Source organism: Anguilla rostrata, chromosome 3, assembly GCF_018555375.3.
Source record: "Anguilla rostrata isolate EN2019 chromosome 3, ASM1855537v3, whole genome shotgun sequence".
Lineage (NCBI taxonomy): Eukaryota > Metazoa > Chordata > Actinopteri > Anguilliformes > Anguillidae > Anguilla > Anguilla rostrata.
This window is the reverse complement of record NC_057935.1, coordinates 73,209,130-73,229,107: the sequence shown is the minus strand read 5'-3', so window position 1 is coordinate 73,229,107 and position 19,978 is coordinate 73,209,130. Positions and strand designations below refer to the sequence as shown.

Here is a 19,978-nt window from a genome sequence, read left to right as displayed (position 1 = left end):
ACCTTGGCTGGGATGGGAATTGCCGGGACTGCCCTGTCTTGGTTCGCTTCCTATCTTGCAGATAGGACCTACCAGGTCACCTGGAAGGGGTCTGCCTCTGCTTTTCATCCACTTGTTACGGGAGTGCCGCAGGGATCTGTACTGGGTCCTCTGCTGTTCTCCTTATACACCAGATCTCTTGGTTCAGTCATTAATTCACATGGTTTTTCCTATCATTGTTATGCAGATGACACACAACTCTTCTTTTCTTTCCCCCCCTCGGCCACACTGGTCAATGATAAGATCTCTTCCTGCCTGGCTGACATCTCCACCTGGATGGCCAGCCACCATCTGAAGCTCAACCTCAACAAAACTGAGCTGCTCTTCTTCCCGCACAAGACCTCCTTGCTTCGTGAACTCTCAATCACGGTTGATGGCACCACAGTGACTGCCTCTCACTCTGCCAAGAGCTTGGGGGTGGTCCTGGATGACCAACTGGACCTCAAGGAGCACATCAAGGCAACATCAAGGTCCTGCAGATTCCTCCTATACAACATCAGGAGGATTCGACCATACCTGACGACGCACTCCACCCAGCTGCTCGTCCAGGCTACGGTGACCTCTCGCCTTGATTACTGCAACTCTCTCCTTGCAAACCTGCCAGCTTGTGCCATACAGCCACTACAGATGATTCAGAATGCCGCTGCCCGGCTCATCTACAACCTCCCCAAATTCTCCCACGTCACTCCTCTGCTGCGATCGCTTCACTGGCTACCGGTCGCTGCCAGGATCCAATTCAAAGCCCTGACCCTTGCCTACACTGCCGCCAACAGGACAGCCCCCATCTACTTGCAGGACATGACTCAATTCTATGTGCCTGCTCGACCACTCCGCTCTGCAGCAGCAGGGCGTCTTGTAACCCCTCCCACCCGCCCAAAGGGATCACAGAGCTTCTCCACCCTAGCTCCCCAGTGGTGGAACGAACTCCCCGTCCCTCTCCGAACCTCCCCCTCACTATCCATCTTCCGCCGTGGCCTGAAGACTCATCTCTTCAGACTATACCTAGAATAACCACCACCATGCTGTGTATATATATATATATATACATATTAAAAAAAAAAAAAAAAAATACCCTTTTTTCCTTGTTACATGTTGCCCCATCCCTGCACTTCTTGGTAAATTGTATTTGTCCTAATACTCTAGCTTAATCTTCTGCCTAGTTTGGCTTTGCAGATGTTAGACCAGGATAGTGTTCATTGTTCTCAGCTAGAAATAGCTGTACAAAATAAGTAATTGTACCTTACTGAACCCGTGTTCAGCAGTTGTCTACGATCATGAAAATGCACTTCTTGTACGTCGCTTTGGATAAAAGCGTCTGCCAAATGAATGTAATGTAACCTGCTTTTCGGCACCCGACTTACTAAACTGCAATACCTCGAGTAACCACTGGAGTCTATAAACAGAGAATGACCATCTCTGGTCCCCTGCCTTCTCTTCGCATCGCCTCTTACTTCTGAGGGCGTTCCTTTTATGTTCGCTTTCGTTTTTGAAGCGCGATTATTCATGTGGGCCAGTTTAAACCTTTTTGAAAACGTTTTCAGCCTCTGAAGTTTGCATTTGTTGTTTTGACGTCAGCACTAAAGACAGTAGGCTATTAATTCAGTCTCCAAGACAAATTATTTAGGCTAATGCAGGGGGTTGGGGCACACTGATATCCGTCTGTTCCCGTTTACTACAATTACTGAAAGAGAATATGACAGTACAAACTCAATTAAGATGCAAATAATTTTACAAGCCTACGTGAACGGAATCTGATAAACCTACAGACACTGACAGTATCTCTCCCCTTCTGTCAACATTTAACATTCTAAACGTAAAATATTACGGTAGCTTAAACATAAAGTCTCATTAAAGTCTTTCACTTTCACTTTTACACCTGTCTCGAGCCGCTTACGTGTATTGTCTTTGTCCTGATAAATCATTGACTCGCGCTGCAGATTCTGATACCTGATATCATAGTATCCCATATTTAAATTTGGACAAAATGTAGGCTATATTTAGTATGGCGTCTACATAGCCTAAATGTCTCTAAAATGTGCCCACTCGTAGAGTACATTAGAATATAATTCACGGGTAGAAAGTCCCACAGTAATGTCAGAAACTCAGTGAAACAATCAAATACAAAACACGTAGGATCGTTAAACACTGTCCGCCGCGACCGCGGTCATGGGCTCTTCCTCGGGCAGAAATCGCACAGGATTCTATTAACCGCTCCAGGCGCAGCGCGGTTGAACAGCGGAGTTAAACGTATTTCTACCATAGCCATTTAAGTTGAGCCTACTGCATATTAATTTAGCATATTAGCAAGATAGTTAAACGTGTAACCTGTGAAAAAAAGGTTATCACTTGGAAACCATACTACGAATAACTACCAGAAGCGAGTTACAGTTCTTACCGAATGCGAAGTTCGCGAGGATAAAAAACAACGGCGTAGTGATTCTGAAGCGCGTGTCTGCCATTGCTCGCCTTCATACAGACGCATCTCCGGTGGAGCGCCTGATGTGAAAGTAAAAGTGAAAGCTTACTTGCGGGTTGCGGGTTATTTACTACTAGCATGCTATCCGGGATGGGGGTGGTCATGCAGTTTTGTATTTCTTGACAAATAGGTATGGCGAGAAACATACGGCCATGTACACACGCTATTACAAGGAGGAAACAAAACAAACAAACAGGCACTGAACAATGTGGGATTACGAAAAGCAAGACATAACATTTGGACTTCCACATTAACTGAGAAGCAACGATAGAAAGTACTTAAAAAAAACAGAATTAAAGAAAGCATTGTGGTAATTACAGTGTGATTTTAGGGGCATGAATAGGACGGAGAAGTTACATGAGTGCTCATGAGGATGTGAGTTAAGCATTTATATATAGTACATTATAAAGTGCTTTAATTTAAGGACGGTTATGGGGAGTGTGAGGGGGTGAAAGGAGTGTGTAGAATGAATGTGTGGAATATTACAATCATATTAATCATAATTAATACATAAATACTGTTCTGCTACCCAACTGGTCAAAAACATTTTTGTTAACCTCACAGTCAACGGCAAGTCATCACAGCATACTACTAGCAAGTAATCCCCTTAACCTGTATTTAAGGCAGTCATATGGTAAATGGACTGCATTTATATAGCGCTTTTATCCAAAGCGCTTTACAATTGATGCCTCTCATTCGCCAGATCAGTTAGGGGTTAGGTGTCTTGCTCAAGGACACTTTGACATGCCCAGAGCGGGGTTTGAACCGGCAACCCTCCGACTGCCAGACAATCGATCTTACCTCCTGAGCTATGTCGCCCCCAGTCATGTTTGGTGTGGTTATCTTCTAAAATTCATAACGAAGATCATGGAATGAAGTATATCTGATTATCTTGTACAGCTATATGACTATCCAACCTGATCTAATTTGGGGAATATTTTACTGAACCAGTCTAAATCCACCCTCGATGGGAAGGGCGGTAGTGATATGAAGGTGTGTCCTCCAAACAGCCAATGACAGCGCAGACCTCCGAAACACCAGGCCACGGAGTTTAGCTAGACCACACCAGGGGCTGGGGCGTCTTCTCTTTCTTTTTTCTATTTTTCCCCTTCGTACCCGAGCCTTGGTGTACGGAGATTTTTTGGAATGCTACGGTAGCTGCGGTGTCTCTGCTGAATAAGCCTGAACAGCTGTGCTGTTGGACCCGCTCTGGGACTGTGTGTCTACACCATGAAGTACTGACGGGTTCGTGTGTGGGGGAGTCCGTGGGGGAGTCAGAAAAGTATAAATACTGAAAATATAGCTGCTACTAGCCAAGACAAGTTCACACAGACACGTACATACACACACACACACACACACACAGCGCAATAAAGTTTCAGTTCTTTAAATGATCTCCTATTTTCTTGGTCTTAGGAGCTTCTATTCCTGTGTCTGCAGTCGTGACTCTGTACTGGAGCTGGTGCTAGATGTGTGGGGTGGGGGGTGGGGGGTGGGGGGGGGGATTTCAGGGGGTGGAGAGGAGAGGGGCTGGGCGGGGGACTGTGGAAGGTCTCCTCTTCATTTCCTGTTTTGGGTGGAGCAGCAGGTGGAGACTCAGGAGCGCTGGACGGGACAGTGCCAGAGGAGGGGTGTTTAGAGTTCCCCTCCTCAGTCTCCACTCCCCTCTCTTCAGAATCTTCACCCTAATTTAGTGATTCTGTGGAAAAATGAAATGAAATATTAAATTTGATGTAAAGCAGGTGATTGACTGGCAGGTCACCTGCTGCTTCTCTGTACTTACCTGTCTGACTCTCCTCCTGTGAAATTCCAGCACTCCCATCAGTCCATTTATGCTACTCAGTCAGGACAAAGGGACTACAGAACAAGGACAAGGACTACAGAAATCAGGACAGAGGCGCTTCCTAAAAACAAAGAAAAACAGAGCATGTTAGAAAAATATAAAAGACAAAGCTCAACCATTTTGATCTGACTATTGAAAGATGTATATAAATATATTTCTGTGTGTATATATTTCTGACTTTAGAAGATGATTTATTTAGTTCCCTGTGTTAATGAAATGGCAGTTAATGTGAAGTTGACTGGTTGCTCAGTAACGGCTGTCTCAGCTGACAGTGCTGGGGATGATTGGGGTCAGTAGTGATCAATGTGCCCCAGTCATGTTTCAGAGACTGTGGGGTAGATGGGGCAACTGAGCATTTAACCCCTAGTAGGACCCCGACAGTACCGTGAACAGGGCCTTTACCCAGTACTCTGTGATGTAGACCAGAGGGTGAAATTTGGGTTGAAGTCCCATCGAATTCACAGGATAGAACAGAAAATTAAACAGAGGCTGGTAACCCCAGGAGAACAGCAGAACATGAACAAATTGTACATTAAGCAAGTGGAAAAAAATTGATGTGTGCTTAACTCAAGTTAAAAACTCCTTGGACCACAGACCTGCATTGCAACTGGAATAGCTACCCAAACCTGTGAAATGAGCATTAGGGTGGACTACATAACAACTGGAACAGCTACCCAAACCTGTGAAATGAGCATTAGGGGTGGACTGTGGCAGCCAGGATGGCAGGCATGTGCTCAGTCCCTACATCAGCTGAGTGGGCCTTACCTGGAGCAGGGAAGCAGCTCTTTACAGGAAAGTCTGTTCTGCTCTCACCCACAGGGTTGTGCAGCACACAGGTGTAGACTGCATCAGAGCTCTCTGCTGCCTCTATCTTCAGCTGGGACCCTGGCTGGGGCTCTATGGCAGGCCCCTCCCACCTGTACTGAGTGCTTGGTCTGTAGCCCCCAGAGCACAGCAGGGTTACTGAGGGGCCGTTCACTTGGCAGGTGACTGCTGGTTTACCTACAGCATCCACATGGAGAACAAAGGCTTGTGACCTCACAGCTAACTTTAGCATTGTCTTTCATGGATTAACACACCTGACCCACATGATTGAGGGATATAAAGTGCTTTTTTACTGAAACACTAGGGTATGACTGTAGGGTCTCACATGCTATTCACTCCCATATCCTTCTGGTTACAGATTGTGAGAAAGTACTTAAAACATACAAATTCGCCGTCATTTTACCTCTGGGATCGCACAGAACGTCGAGGCCAAGGTCGCAAATTACATGCGCATGTGTGAGGCCCGGTCCACACCGTTTACCTCACGTGTACCTGACGGTCGCGGAACCTCTTGCTTTTCATTTCAGCGCCCATGTTAACAGGTTAGAGCAGCCGCACAGCCTGCGTGAGACGCGTGGCTGAGGCGCGGCTCGAGCCTCGCTGCAGCGGCGCGTCATCTAGAGTTTCGGCGTGCAGCCTATTTTTCACATGTGAGGCGCACGGTTCTCAGAAAAAATAGACAGTGAAAAGATCTGTTGATAGTCATATTGACATCATACCAGCAACATTACATAACTGACACCTTTCACTATAGTTTCAATGTCTAGGTTATATCTGAATATGTCACAGACCTGAAAAAAATGTGAAGAGGGACTGCTGTATATTTTAAATTTATTTATTTTTATTATTATTATTCACTTTTTTACAATTGAGCACACGCTTCTTAACCTTTTATTGTCTAAACTAAATATAAATTAAATTTATAATGAAATGAAATCAAACATTCTATTATTGATGGCCATTATCAAAGGCAAACTCAATGTAGAAAGTAAGGCTGGCAGTAGCAGCGCCGCAGCAGCAATGCTGGCGATGTGGACACGCACATGCTTGCGAGCCGCAGCAGTTCAGTGAGGTACCCGTCACGCACACGTGAGGTAAGCGGTGTGGCCCAGGCGTAAGAATTTAAAATGGAACTTCTTTTGGTCATTGTGTGTTTGTTTGATCGCGTCTTTAAAGGTAAGTACGAGTTATCTTGTTTCTCGAACCGGATATTTTTTGTTATTTACCGCTGCGGTTATTGATAAATGCATTTTATGTTATTAACGGAATTCGCTACTTTTGTGTTCAGGCTGGTAACGATTAATTTATTTTGCGGCATTTAATTTCTTTATATCAACGCGTCAGAATTTATAAGTGCAACTGTCACAACTTGGCTTCTGCACATGTGTATTTCATAGCTTGTGATTTTGTGTAGATAGGTTGGTTTGCCATCACTCTGTTAGAACTTATTTGATTGTTTTAAGTTGTAAATCTGATACGGCGGCAGACGCCATTTCATTTAGCCGACTACTGCGTGTTGGCTGACTCGTTGATTTGTAAATGACTGAGCATTTATATCACTGTTAAACATACTGTATACACAGCTTGAATTACATTGTTGAATATTACTTTTTGTTTAGCATTTGGTTGTTTATTCGCTGTGATATTGAATGAATGAATGAATAAGTTATTGTTTGTTGGAATACGCACATGTTCCGGTCTGCTGTTTCAGCGTGCCGGTTAATACAAGCCTATTATTCATTGTGACTCACAGAGAGCAGATTCACAGACTGCATCTGCTTTTCATTCCAGATTTTCAGTGATTCAGTTCAGGTGAGATTTTCAGTGACCTACAAAATAGTTTACGATGTATTTCAGCTGCAACCATATAATTTTTTTTCACAGCATATGGCTAGATCTCTGTGATGAAAACCCACATTAGGCTCTTTCAGCAGGAGCTTGATGACAGCAACTTTAACTGGGTTGGGTTCACAACCAGAGGAAAGAGATCAGTTAAAGATGTTTAGCATAGGTACGCATTACATTTCATTTACACTGCATTTATACAGCTGGATATATACTGAAGCAATGCAGGTTAAGTACCTTGCTCAAGGGTACATCGGCAGTGTCTTACCCAGGAATTGAACCTATTACCTTTCGGTTACAAGCCCAGTTCCTTACCAACTGTGTTACACTGTACGCCCAATACTGGTGGAAGTTCCAAAAGTTGGGCCATTCAGTAGAAGCAAACTCACCAAACACTTTTACCGTCTGACGATAGTACACCAGCTCTCCCTTGATCTGCAGCTCACCAACATACTCCCCACTGTCAGCCTCTGTGAGATGTGTGAGGGTCAGGGCTCCCGTTGTGAGGGGCAGGGTCGTCCGTCCTTTAAACTGCCTGTATTCAACCACCTCCTTCTGGTCAAATTCAACCACCTTATGAAGATTCCGCTTCCACAAAATTTCCTCCAGGGGACCCTGAACACTAGGCTGTAGTGTGAAGTTCCCATTAGACTGGACAATGATGTCAGGTGTGACATAACCTGCAAGAAAGCCAGAGGCATTGATGTGGATGATTAACTGGATTTACTGAGTGCATGATGGTTGCCGTCTCGCTCGTTCTCGTACTCCTCCTCTCCTACCCCGCTTCCTTATTTCTTAATGGAGCGTGCTGGTAAAACCCATTTTACCGTAGTCGCAGTCAAATTCATCAAGGTCTGGGAAAGTTAGATCCGAAGGTAGTTTTGTGTTCGTAGGGTTGTTAAGTTTTAGCAGAAAGTCTCTGGTGTACTGGATCTTGTTAAATTGAGAGTCAACGTGCCAACCTTCAGTTAGGTGAGACGTCGACCACAACACCGCCAGTATAAACACAGCAGTCCACTCCATGTTACTGAACAATAACATGATTTTACAGCACTGCTGTCGACCAACGATGATAAACGATGGCAAAAAAGAAAAAAAACTCACCTCTTCCTCTCGCATTTTTATAAAACATATTTTGTTTCTGCGTTTTAATCCTGTGGTTTTGCATGCTTGTTTTTAAACTATATTTGTATTTTGTGTCATTGTTTCATACAGTGTAGTGACCACTGGGTTAAATTCACTTTAAAATCCAATTTAAACTTGATGTTTGCAAACTACACACCCCATTTTACACATGATCTACCCATTACCAATGTTTTACAGAACAACGTTAGAATGTGAAGCTTGAGTTGACGGATACCGACAGCCTACAGACGCAGCTAGCAGCTGCTCATCCCTCCTGTCTACACCCATCGTTCTAAATTTAACATAGGGCCTATATTACACTAGGTGAAATAAAATAAAAACGTCTCGTTTAAGTGTTTTACGCCCATGTTGCTGTAGTTTAATCGGTCTCAATCTGTTTACCTATGATGGCAATTTGTCCTGACAAATCATTAACTCGCGGAGCGGTTTCTGTTTCCGGATATCATCTATGTGGCAAAATGTATGTTTGCTGTGTCGTTTGCATGCAGTCCGTGTCTCTGTAAATGTGTTCACTCGTTGAGCGTTCGCCAGAATATAAGCCTAATATAAAAAAAAATAAAAAAAACAATTCACAGCTAGAACGTTGCATGGCACTATCAGGAACTCGATAACAAGGTCAAAGCTTCCACTCATAACAGGTAGGGTCGCTCAACACTGTCCGCAGCGTCCGCGGCCAGAGGCTCTTCCTCGGGCAGAAATCACACAGGATTCTAACGGCTCTAATTGTAAAAGAGCAGTGCGTGGAACAGAGTCGAGTTCAGCGAATTCGGCTCGTAGTTTACAGCCTATGTCGTTATTTTAGTTTATATAGATTAATTTGGCATATGAACTAGATAATTGAATGTGTTACCTCAGAAAAAGGTTCTGACGTAAAACACACAGAACGGATAATTACCGAAACGATTTAGGAAAACGGTTCTCACCAAATTTGAAGTTCGCGAAGACAAATAACGCCGTTGTGATTCTGAAGTGCTTGTCTGCCATTGCTCACCTTCATAGTGGACTTTAGATTTATGAACACACCTTAATGGGAAGTACCGAAAGTGAAAGCAGTGCGCTTTTGTCCGCAACCCTTATTTGTTATAGCCGTGTAAATAGCAGAAGAATCCAAACAATATCCACAACAAGCCCAATATTTAACAGCGCCTGTTTAATCTTTGCATGGGAAAATTGGAATGTATTGTCACATAATGGCAAACTTAAATAAGTCAATAAATAAATAAACTCTATTATATGTTACAATGAAGATCACAGGGTATTCGATACACGTTAAATCAAAATAAAATCAATTTTATTTGTAAAGCGTTTTTTCTATTATTACATGTTTGTCAAACTGCATGGTTTCAGATCTTTAGACAACGTAATATTAGACAAACGGAATCTGAGTAAACACAAAAAAATATTTTTAAAAATGATTTCATTTATTTAATGAAAACAGCTTCAATCACCCATGTGAAAAAGGAATTTCTCCCTTGGTTATTCAATCAACCAATTAACCAAATTTATTTGAGAATCAGATTCAGCTGATTGAACACAGCCAGGCTTGATTGCAGCCAGCCCTGTTGAATCTAAACTCATATTGAACCTTAACGTCAGAGTGAAGTCACCACAAAGTTTTTACAAGCACACTATGCCACAATCAAAGGAAATTCCAAAGAGATGAGAAAAAAGTTGTTGAAATATATCAGTCTGAAAAGGGTTACAAAGCCATTTCTAAGGCTCTGGGACTTCGCCTAAATACAATGAGAGCGTTTATCTCCAAATGGAGAACCCTTGGAACACTGGTGAATCTTCCCAGGAGTGACCAGCTGGCCAAAATTTCTCCAAGGGTGCAGTGACAACTCATTAAGGAAGTCCCAAAAGATCCCAGAAGAACATCCAAAGAACTACAGGCCTCTCTAGCCTCAGCTAAGGTCAGTGTTCATGACTTCACAGTAAGACAGAGACTGGGCAAAAATGGGATTCATGGGAGAGGAGCAAGGTAGAAGCCACTGCTATCCAAGGGAAACATCATTGTTGGTCTTACATTTGCAAAAAATGCACCTGGATAATCTCCAAGCCTTTTGGGATAATGTTTTATGGGCAGATCAGTCAAAAGGGGAACCTTTTGGACGACAAGGGTCCCATTATGTGTGGCCTAAAGTAAATACAGCATTTCACAGTCAGATCATCGTACCAACAGCCAAACATGATGGAGGACGGAGTGTGGCACAGTGGGTAAGGAACTGCGCTTGTAACCGAAAGGTCGCAGGTTCGATTCCCGGCTAAGGACACTGCCGTTGTACCCTTGAGCAAGGTACTTAACCTGCATTGCTTCAGCATATATCCAGCTGTATAAATGGATACAATGTAAAAATGCTTTGTAAAAGTTGTGTAAGTCGCTCTGGATAAGAGCATCTGCTAAATGCCTATAATGTAATGTAATGTGGTAGTGCGATGGTGTGTGGATAATTTGCTGCTTTGGGACCTGGACGACTTGCCATTATTTAAGGAACCATGAATTCTGCTCTATACCAGAAAATACTTAAGGAGAATGACCCATCTTCTGTTTGTGAGCTGAAGCATAATTGGGTTATGGAACAACAAAATGATACACAACATAAAAGCAAGTCCACATCTGCATGGCTGAAAATTTACATTTTTGGAGTTGCCTTGTCAAAGTTTTGACTTGAACCAAATAGAGATTCTGTGGCAGGACCTAAAACGAGTAGTTCATGCTCAAAAACCTAACAATTTTTCCTCAATTAAAACAGTTCTGCAAGGAAGAGTGAGCAAAAATTCCTCCACAGAAATTTGAAAGACTGATATCAAATTATAGGAAGTGTTTGTTTGGAGTTATTGCTGCTAATTGTGGTGCGACCAGTTATTAAGTTTAAAGTGGCAATTACTTTTTCACATGGATGATATGGGTGTTTGGTTACTTTTTCATTAAATAAATGAAATAATAATTTAAATGTGTTTTGTGTTTACTCAAGTTCCCTTTGTCTAATACTATGCATTAAAATATGCATTAATAAAGAAAATGAGGTTTCTGTACTTTGAAGTGAGAAAAATGAAATATGCTGTTTCTTATGGTGGGCATGCTCCAAAATATTCAGACCTCCAATAACAGTGCTTCACTTGAACACCCAAGCCACCCACTGTACCTCATCCAAGAACTATAAACACTAACACACACATACGCACACACACACATACACACACACACATACGCACACACACACACACACACACGCAAACACACACGGGCACACACACATATATATGGTTATATTTCCAGGCACATTTAGGTTGTTGTTTAGGCCTGTAATGTTATGACCGCAGCGCCCATGTTTGGTCTTCAATTAAAATCCGAATAGCAATTACAGTATGTTACCACTAGATAGAGTGTTGGGCAAATATTGGCACTTAGGAGCCATGTAGTCTGATTTTCAAAAAAGAAAAAACCTCCTGCATGATATAGCATTCTGGAGCAGTCTTAACTGTGCATAGTGATTATCAGTGCAGTGAAAGTCAAAAACCACACATTAAAAAAGCATCTGCTTTACCTGAATAAAAACATTGAATTTTTTTGTATTGAAACATGTATTTGCTATTTCATGTTTGATTTTTGGTGGGATTGAACAAATCAAATGGTAAATGGTAAATGGACTGCATTTATATAGCGCTTTTATCCAAAGCGCTTTACAATTGATGCCTCTCATTCGCCAGAGCAGTTAGGGATTAGGGGTTAGGTGTCTTGCTCAAGGACACTTCGACACGCCCAGGGGGGGGTTTGAACCGGCAACCCTCCGACTGCCAGACAATCGGTCTTACCTCCTGAGCTATGTCGCCCCCAGCAAATCAGTTGCTGTTTACATTATATATTGCTCCCCATTTTGGACATAGACTCAAAATCAATGCATCCTTTTGAACCAATTCACAGGCATTGTTTGGTTTATGTCCCTTGTGTCAAAGCCTATTTCCTGTCTATTTTAACTGCAGCTCTGTCTCATTCTTTCTGACTCTGACTGGACTCCATGTGTTTGTGATCAATGAGCCAGATGTGAGCATCATCCTGAATGTAGCAATCCTGTTCTGCCTCTAGCATGTATTAGAGAAACAATCATAGAGAGAAACAATCATATCTCCAGTGCTTTCAGAAGGTATTCAGCTCCTTAGAACCTTTTCATCTGCATAAGGGGGCTGTGGTGTGGAGCTGCGTGAGGGGGCTGTGGTGTGGAGCTGCGTGAAAGGGCTGTGGTGTGGAGCTGCGTGAGGGGGCTGTCGTGTGGAGCTGCGTGAGGGGGCTGTGGTGTGGAGCTGCGTGAGGGGGCTGTGGTGTGGAGCTGCGTGAGGGGCTGTGGTGTGGAGCTGCGTGAGGGGGCTGTGGTGTGGAGCTGCGTGAGGGGGCTGTGGTGTGGAGCTGCGTGAGGGGGCTGTAGTGTGGAGCTGCATGAGGGGGCTGTGGTGTGGAGCTGTGTGAGGGGGCTGTGGTGTGGAGCTGCACGAAAGGACTGTGGTGTAGAGCTGCGTGAGGGGGCTGTCGTGTGGAGCTGCGTGAGGGGGCTGTCGTGTGGAGCTGGTGAGGGGGCTGTGGTGTGGAGCTGCATGAGGGGCCTGTGGTGTGGAACTGCGTGGGGGTTGTGGTTCGAAGCTGCATGAGGGGGCTGTGGTTCGAAGCTGCATGAGGGGGCTGTGGTTCAGAGGTGTATGAGGGAGCTGTGGTGTGGAGCTGCATGAGGGGGCTGTGGTTCAGAGGTGTATGAGGGGGTTGTGGTTTGAAGCTGCATGAGGGGGCTGTGGTGTGGAGCTCCACACACCTGCCAGGTTCTCAGGGGTGCAGCAGAGTGTCCACTATTTTCACTAAGCAGGAGTGATGAGGGCTCGCGTATTACAGTGAGATTTAAATTACTGCTTGCTGAAATCCACCGGTCAGTGAGACAACATCGATGAGTGAAGGTGCTCGTCACAGCACTAATCTGGCCTGTGTGCAGGGCCTACTGAAGTTAGACAGCGCTGTGTTCTGCAGCTGGGATGTACAGAGGATGGCAAGACAGAGCGGAGGGTCTTTGGGCTTTATGTGGTCAAAAGGCATGAAATACAGGTAGGGTTGTGGAACAACTGGCTCCCCTATTGGTCAGATGGAATAGACTCTCCATACAGTGTATACCTACTGTACATGAGAATAACAAAATACATTTCAAATAGATGATACAAAACGGCATGGAATATTATATAATTAATAAAAATAAAATAATAATTCAATGATATAAGACCCATAATGATTCAAAAAGAGCCCTCAATTTAATAGAAAATACAATACCACAAAAAAAAACGATTTATTCTCAACTGGTTCTGCTAATACATAGATTCATTTCTTCATAATTGTGGGCTTCAGTATATAAAAGTGACAGGGGCTGCACTGGTGCACATCACACACTATAATCTACAGATCATGAAAGAGAAATGAGAAGGATTAGCACAGAAACACCTCCATAGCTGGCCAAAAGGAATTAAATACAGAACAGAACACAGTGGTGGGGTGTGGCAGCCATACGACTGGCTCCCCTGATAAAAAAGTGATAATAATGAAATTATTCCTGCCGCCGCTAGGCAAAAATAAAGTATTAAGTACATTAGGATAAACTCCTGAGGAAAGTCTGTTTTTATCTACTATTTACATGGAAATTAGACTCCAGAATATTGCAGGTGTTACAAGGTATGAGCCGGATATTAATTATATTAATTCATATGGCAGATGCACATGTATTAACACGCGCACACACACACACACGCACACACACACACACACACGCACACACACACACACACACACACATACACACAGAGCCCAAAACACATACCAGGTGGAGATGTATAAAGCAAACAAAGTAAATAAAAAGAGGAAGGGATCTGGTTGAATTCATACAATTGGAGCTGGTGCTGTTTTGGGTGGAGACTCAGGAGCGCTGGACGGGACAGTGCCAGAGGAGGGGTGTTTAGAGTTCCCCCCCCTCAGTCTCCATTCCTCTCTCTTCAGAATCTTCACCCTGATTTAGTGATTCTGTGCAGAAATGAAATAAAATATCAAATTTGATGTAAAGCAGGTTACCTGCTGCTTCTCTGTACTTACCTGTCTGACTCTCCTCCTGTGAAATTCCAGCACTCCCATAGGTGACTTAGGTGCATTAACTGTCTTATCTACTGCTTGTATTTTTTTCATAGACTGCGTTGTTGCCGTTCTCGTTGTTTAGTGTTAATCAGTTTAACCTTCAGGGTCCAAGTTGAACTATGCGGTTGTTCCCTGCACTCGGACCAGTACTTCTCTCTAAGGGTTTCGTCATACTTGTTCCTGGTTATGGTTATACACTTTGTTGTACGTCGCTCTGGATAAGAGCGTCTGCCAAATGCCTGTAATGTAATGTAATGTAATGTAATCAGTCCCTTATGCTGCTCAGTCAGTGCTGTCTTCTGATGCTCATCATGGGTCTTACCTGGGCTGCACCCACTTTCAATAAACTTTACTCTATCCCGACCTTTTACTGGAGGAACAGAGGAAATAACGCTGTGTGTGCTGAGTACAATACAAATGCAAGGAGGCTCACAGGTGAATATCAGATCCTGCTTTATATCAAGGCCAGGATTCAATCCCCATGTTTCCTCACTCTTCACACACAATAATGCATGTAATGCAGTTATATTTGGTCTTCACCTTCACAATTTGGCAAATTCAAAGTAAAAGTTTAGCACTGTATACTTAAATTCTGACCCAAAATGAAGGATAAGTGTTGACTTTTGTGAATGGGGATAGAAAATGTATAGTTAGTCACTTGTTGGGCATTTACAAAGGGTTTATATGATAAATTATCTAGTTAATCATTTAAAATACTTCAACAAAACGGTCAACAGTTAAGGGTCAACCCGACTCAAGAAATTTCAAATATAATTCATGGCTTGAAAAATGTCCACAATGTTTTATGGGTATTTTGCAATTTATTTCCTTTCCTGAACTGACTGAACTGCAGGGTAATTTATCCCAACCCTGAAACAGAGGCATTTCAGTACTGCTGTTTCATTATGAGACACGTTTCTGTTCAGCACAGAGTTAATTCCGCCTTACCTGGAGTTTCCTCAACGTCTTCAGTGTCTGCTGATAATAGCTGTTGTTTTTCTGTTTCAAAAGAAATGTTTCACAGATTTAGTTTATTATCTATTTTTACCAGCAGCACGCCTACCTGTGAAGTTTATGAATAGGAATACATCAGATTTTAATACATTATTATTATTGGTCCTGGGTGTAGTAGCGCTAATGTATGAGCTTTCAGTCCCACAGTATTGGAGAGCTTGTGCTCATTTTATGGAGACAACAGGAGTGCAGCCCTACTGAATCCAGTCCTGAGTAACCGCTCCAGAAACAACAGGATCTGCATATGAATGCGTTTATTAATATCATTTCATGTGTTATTTGAAAAGACTCTTACTTTTGTAGCATTTCTTGTAGTAAAAAAAAAGCAATCCCACAATGATGAAGTGGAGGAGGAAAATGACTACAGAAATAATGACAGAGGTGCTTCCTAAAAACAGGGAAAAAAACAGAACGTTAGAAAAATATAAAAGACAATTTTGATCTGACTATTGAAACATGTATGTATATACTGTGTATATATGAGTATATATGTGCATATATATGTGTATGTATATATATATTGTATATATTTTCTTTTTTCAGACTTCAGATGGTTTATTTAGCTCCCTGTATTAATGAAATGGCAGTTAATTTGAAGTTGACTGGTTGCTCAGCAACAGCTGTCTCAGCTGACAGTGCTGGGGATGATTGGGGTCAGTAGTGATCAATGTGCCCCAGTCATGTTTCAGAGACTGTGGGGTAGATGGGGCAACTGAGCATTTAACCCCTAGTAGGACCCCAACAGTACCGTGAACAGGGCCTTTACCCAGTACTCTATGATGTAGACCAGAGGGTGAAATTTGGGTGGAAGTCCCATGGAATTCACAGGATCCAAATTCAGCAGAGGTTTGTAACCCCAGGAGAACAGCAGAATATGAAGAACTTTTTAATTAAGTGAGCGGGAAAAGAATAATTTCTCACAGGCAAGACATAAGGGGTGGACTACATAACAACTGGAACAACTACCCAAACCTGTGAAATGAGGTTTAGACGTGGACTACATAACAACTGGAACAGCTACCAAAACCTGTGAAATGAGCATTAGGGTGGACTGTGGCAGCCAGGATGGCAGGCCTGTGCACAGTCACTACATCAGCTGAGTGGGCCTTACCTGGAGCAGGGAAGCAGCTCTTTACAGGAAAGTCTGTTCTGCTCTGACCCACAGGGTTGTGCAGCACACAGGTGTAGACTGCATCAGAGCTCTCTGCTGCCTCTATTTTCAGCTGGGACCCTGGCTGGGGCTCTATGGCAGGCCCCTCCCACCTGTACTGAGTGCTTGGTCTGTCGCCCCCAGAGCACAGCAGGGTTACTGAGGGGCCGTTCACTTGGCAGGTGACTGCTGGTTTACCTACAGCATCTACATGGAGAACAAAGGCTTGTGACCTCACAGCTAACTTTAGCATTGTCTTTCATGGATAAACACACCTGACCCACATTATCGAGTGATATAAAGCACTTTTTTACTGAATCACTTATGGTTGAGAACTCTGTGAAACTACAGGTATAAATTTTGTGCCATTTAGCGATATTCACACCCATAACCGTGTGGTTACAGACCGACTTGTGAAGCGCTTTGAAATAATGAAAAAATTCCATGCTTCTACCTGCTTGGACAGGCAAAAACATTTTTTTATTGCCCCACAAAATGGTTGAAAGTGTATTTCAGTAGACAATGTATATATTTTTTATAACATACAGCTAAATTTTTTTGATGAAAGCCCACAATTAACTGGGATTTGGTCATTCAGTAGAAGCAAACTCACCAAACACTTTCACCGTCTGATAATGGTACACCAGCTCTCTCTTGATCTGCAGCTCACCAACATACTCCCCACTGTCAGCCTCTGTGAGACGTGTGAGGGTCAGGGCTCCCGTTGTGAGGTCCAGGATCGTCCGTCCTTTAAACTGTCCGTACTCAACCACCTTCTTCTGGTAAAATTCAACCACCTTATGATGATTCCGCTTCCACAAAATTTCCTCTGGGGGACCCTGAACATTAGGCTGTAGTGTGAAGTTCCCATTAGACTGGACAATGATGTCAGGTGTGACATCACCTGCAAGAAAGCCAGAGGCATTGATGTGGACGATTAACTGGATTAATTGAGTGCATGATGTGAAGCGCAGTAAGTCTTTTAGAATTAATGAATTTTTCACTTATTTTTTAAAAATATAAAAACCATAGCCTGGGTACATTTTTCTAAAGAAAATGTTAACACAAAGTGTCTTAGTAAGGTCCTGGGCCAACAGAAGCCATCAGGACAGCTTCAGTGTGCCTTGGCATAAATTCTACACATCTCTGGAACTTTACTGGAGGGATAGAACGCTATTCTTACTAAAGATATGCCCTCATTTGGTGTTTTGGTGATGGTGGGCGAGAGCAAGGTCTAACACGTTGGTCCAAAATCTCCCATTGGTGTTCAATTGAGTTCAGACCCATATCTTCTCCTTGGCTTAGACAAAGAACTCGTTTCCTGGAGAGTAATTCGTTCCGTGTGAAGAAATTATGGAGCTTAACAGTATTAGTTTTGAATGGACTTCAATGGGGAAACCTCGGCACCACACTTACTAAACTGCAATACCTCGAGTAACCACTGGAGTTTATAAACGGAGAATGACAATCTCCCCTGCCTTCTCTTCGCATCGCCTCTTACTTCAGAAGGCGTTCCTTTTATGTTCGCTTTCATTTTTGAAGCGCGATTATTCATGTGGGCCAGTTTAAACCTTTTTGAAAACGTTTTCAGCCTCTGAAGTTTGCATTTGTTGTTTTGACGTCAGCACTAAAGACAGCTGTTATCACTGGGCGTCATGGATGACGAACTCTGGATGGATGACGAGCCTGTGTGCAGCAGCTGTGTTCCTGGTTTTTACTCCAAGTAGTTATAATAATATTCTAATTACCGGACAGAAGGCTATTAATTCAGTCTCCAAGGCAAATTATTTAGGCTAATGCAGGGGGTTGGGGCACACTGCTATCCGTCTGTTCCCGTTTACTACAATAACTGACCGAGAATATGACAGTACAAACTCAAATAAGATGCAAATCATTTTACAAGCCTACGTGACCGGAATCTGATAAACCTACAGACACAGACAGTATCTCTTCCCTTCTGTCAACATTTAACATTCTAAACGTAAAATATTACGGTAGCTGAAACATAAAGTCTCATTAAAGTCTTTCACTTTCACTTTTACACCTGTCTCAAGCCGCTTATGTGTATTGTCTTTGTCCTGATAAATCATTGACTCGCGCTGCAGATTCTGATACCTGATATCATAGTATCCCATATTTCAATCTGGACAAAATGTAGGCTATATTTAGTATGGCGTCTACATAGCCCAAATGTCTCTAAAATGTGCCCACTCGTAGAGTACACTAGAATATAACTCACGGGTAGAAAGTCCCACAGTAATGTCAGAAACTCAGTGAAACAATCAATACAAAACACGTAGGATCGCTCAACACTGTCCGCCGCGACCGCGGTCATGGGCTGTCTCAGCTGACAGTGCTGGGGATTATTGGGGTCAGTAGTAATCAATGTGCCCCAGTCATGTTTCAGAGACTGTGGCGTAGATGGGGCAACTGAGCATTTAACCCCTAGTAGGACCCCGACAGTACCGTGAACAGGGCCTTTACCCAGTACTCTATGATGTAGACCAGAGGGTGAAATTTGGGTGGAAGTCCCATGGAATTCACAGGATCCAAATTCAGCAGAGGCTTGTAACCCCAGGAGAACGGCAGAATATTAAGAACTTTTTAATTAAGTGAGCGGGAAAAGAATAATTTCACACAGGCAAGACATAAGGGGTGGACTACATAACAGCTGGAACAGCTACCCAAACCTGTGAAATGAGGATTAGGGGTGGACTGTGGTAGCCAGGATGGCAGGCCTGTGCTCAGTCCCTACATCAGCTGAGTGGGCCTTACCTGGAGCAGGGAAGCAGCTCTTTACAGGAAAGTCTGTTCTGCTCTCACCCACAGGGTTGTGCAGCACACAGGTGTAGATTGCATCAGAGCTCTCTGCTGCCTCTATCTTCAGCTGGGACCCTGGCTGGGGCTCTATGGCAGGCCCCTCCCACCTGTACTGAGTGCTTGGTCTGTCGCCCCCAGAGCACAGCAGGGTTACTGAGGGGCCGTTCACTTGGCAGGTGACTGCTGGTTTACCTACAGCATCTACATGGAGAACAAAGGCTTGTGACCTCACAGCTAACTTTAGCATTGTCTTTCATGGATAAACACACCTGACCCACATGATCGAGTGATATAAAGCGCTTTTTTACTGAATCACTTATGGTTGAGAACTCTGTGAAACTACAGGTATAACTTTTGTGCCATTTAGCGATATTCACACTCCGTGTGGTTACAGACCGACTTGTGAAGCACTTTGAAATAATGAAAAAATTCCATGCTTCTACCTGTTTGGACAGGCAAAAACATTTTTTTATTGCCCCACAAAATGGTTGAAAGTGTATTTCAGTAGACAATGTATATATTTTTTATAACATACAGCAAAATGTTTTTGATGAAAGTCCACAATTAACTGGGATTTGGTCATTCAGTAAAAGCAAACTCACCAAACACTTTCACCGTCTGATGATGGTACACCAGCTCTCTCTTGATCAGCAGCTCACCAACATA

The 19,978-nt window shown here is 43.2% G+C and overlaps 1 protein-coding gene and 1 long non-coding RNA gene across 2 annotated transcripts in view; one reads left to right on the top strand and one right to left on the bottom strand.

The window, feature by feature from the left end:
- LOC135251895 (protein PRRC2A-like) overlaps positions 1–19,978 on the bottom strand; it is a 150,371-nt gene that overhangs the window by 43,846 nt on the left and 86,547 nt on the right. The gene's annotated exons all lie outside the window — the stretch shown is intronic.
- LOC135251900 (uncharacterized) overlaps positions 6,228–19,978 on the top strand; it is a 37,661-nt gene continuing 23,910 nt past the window's right edge. Inside the window, exon 1 of the long non-coding RNA XR_010329226.1 lies at positions 6,228–6,359. This is a non-coding gene — a long non-coding RNA (uncharacterized LOC135251900). The remainder of the gene's footprint in view (positions 6,360–19,978) is intronic.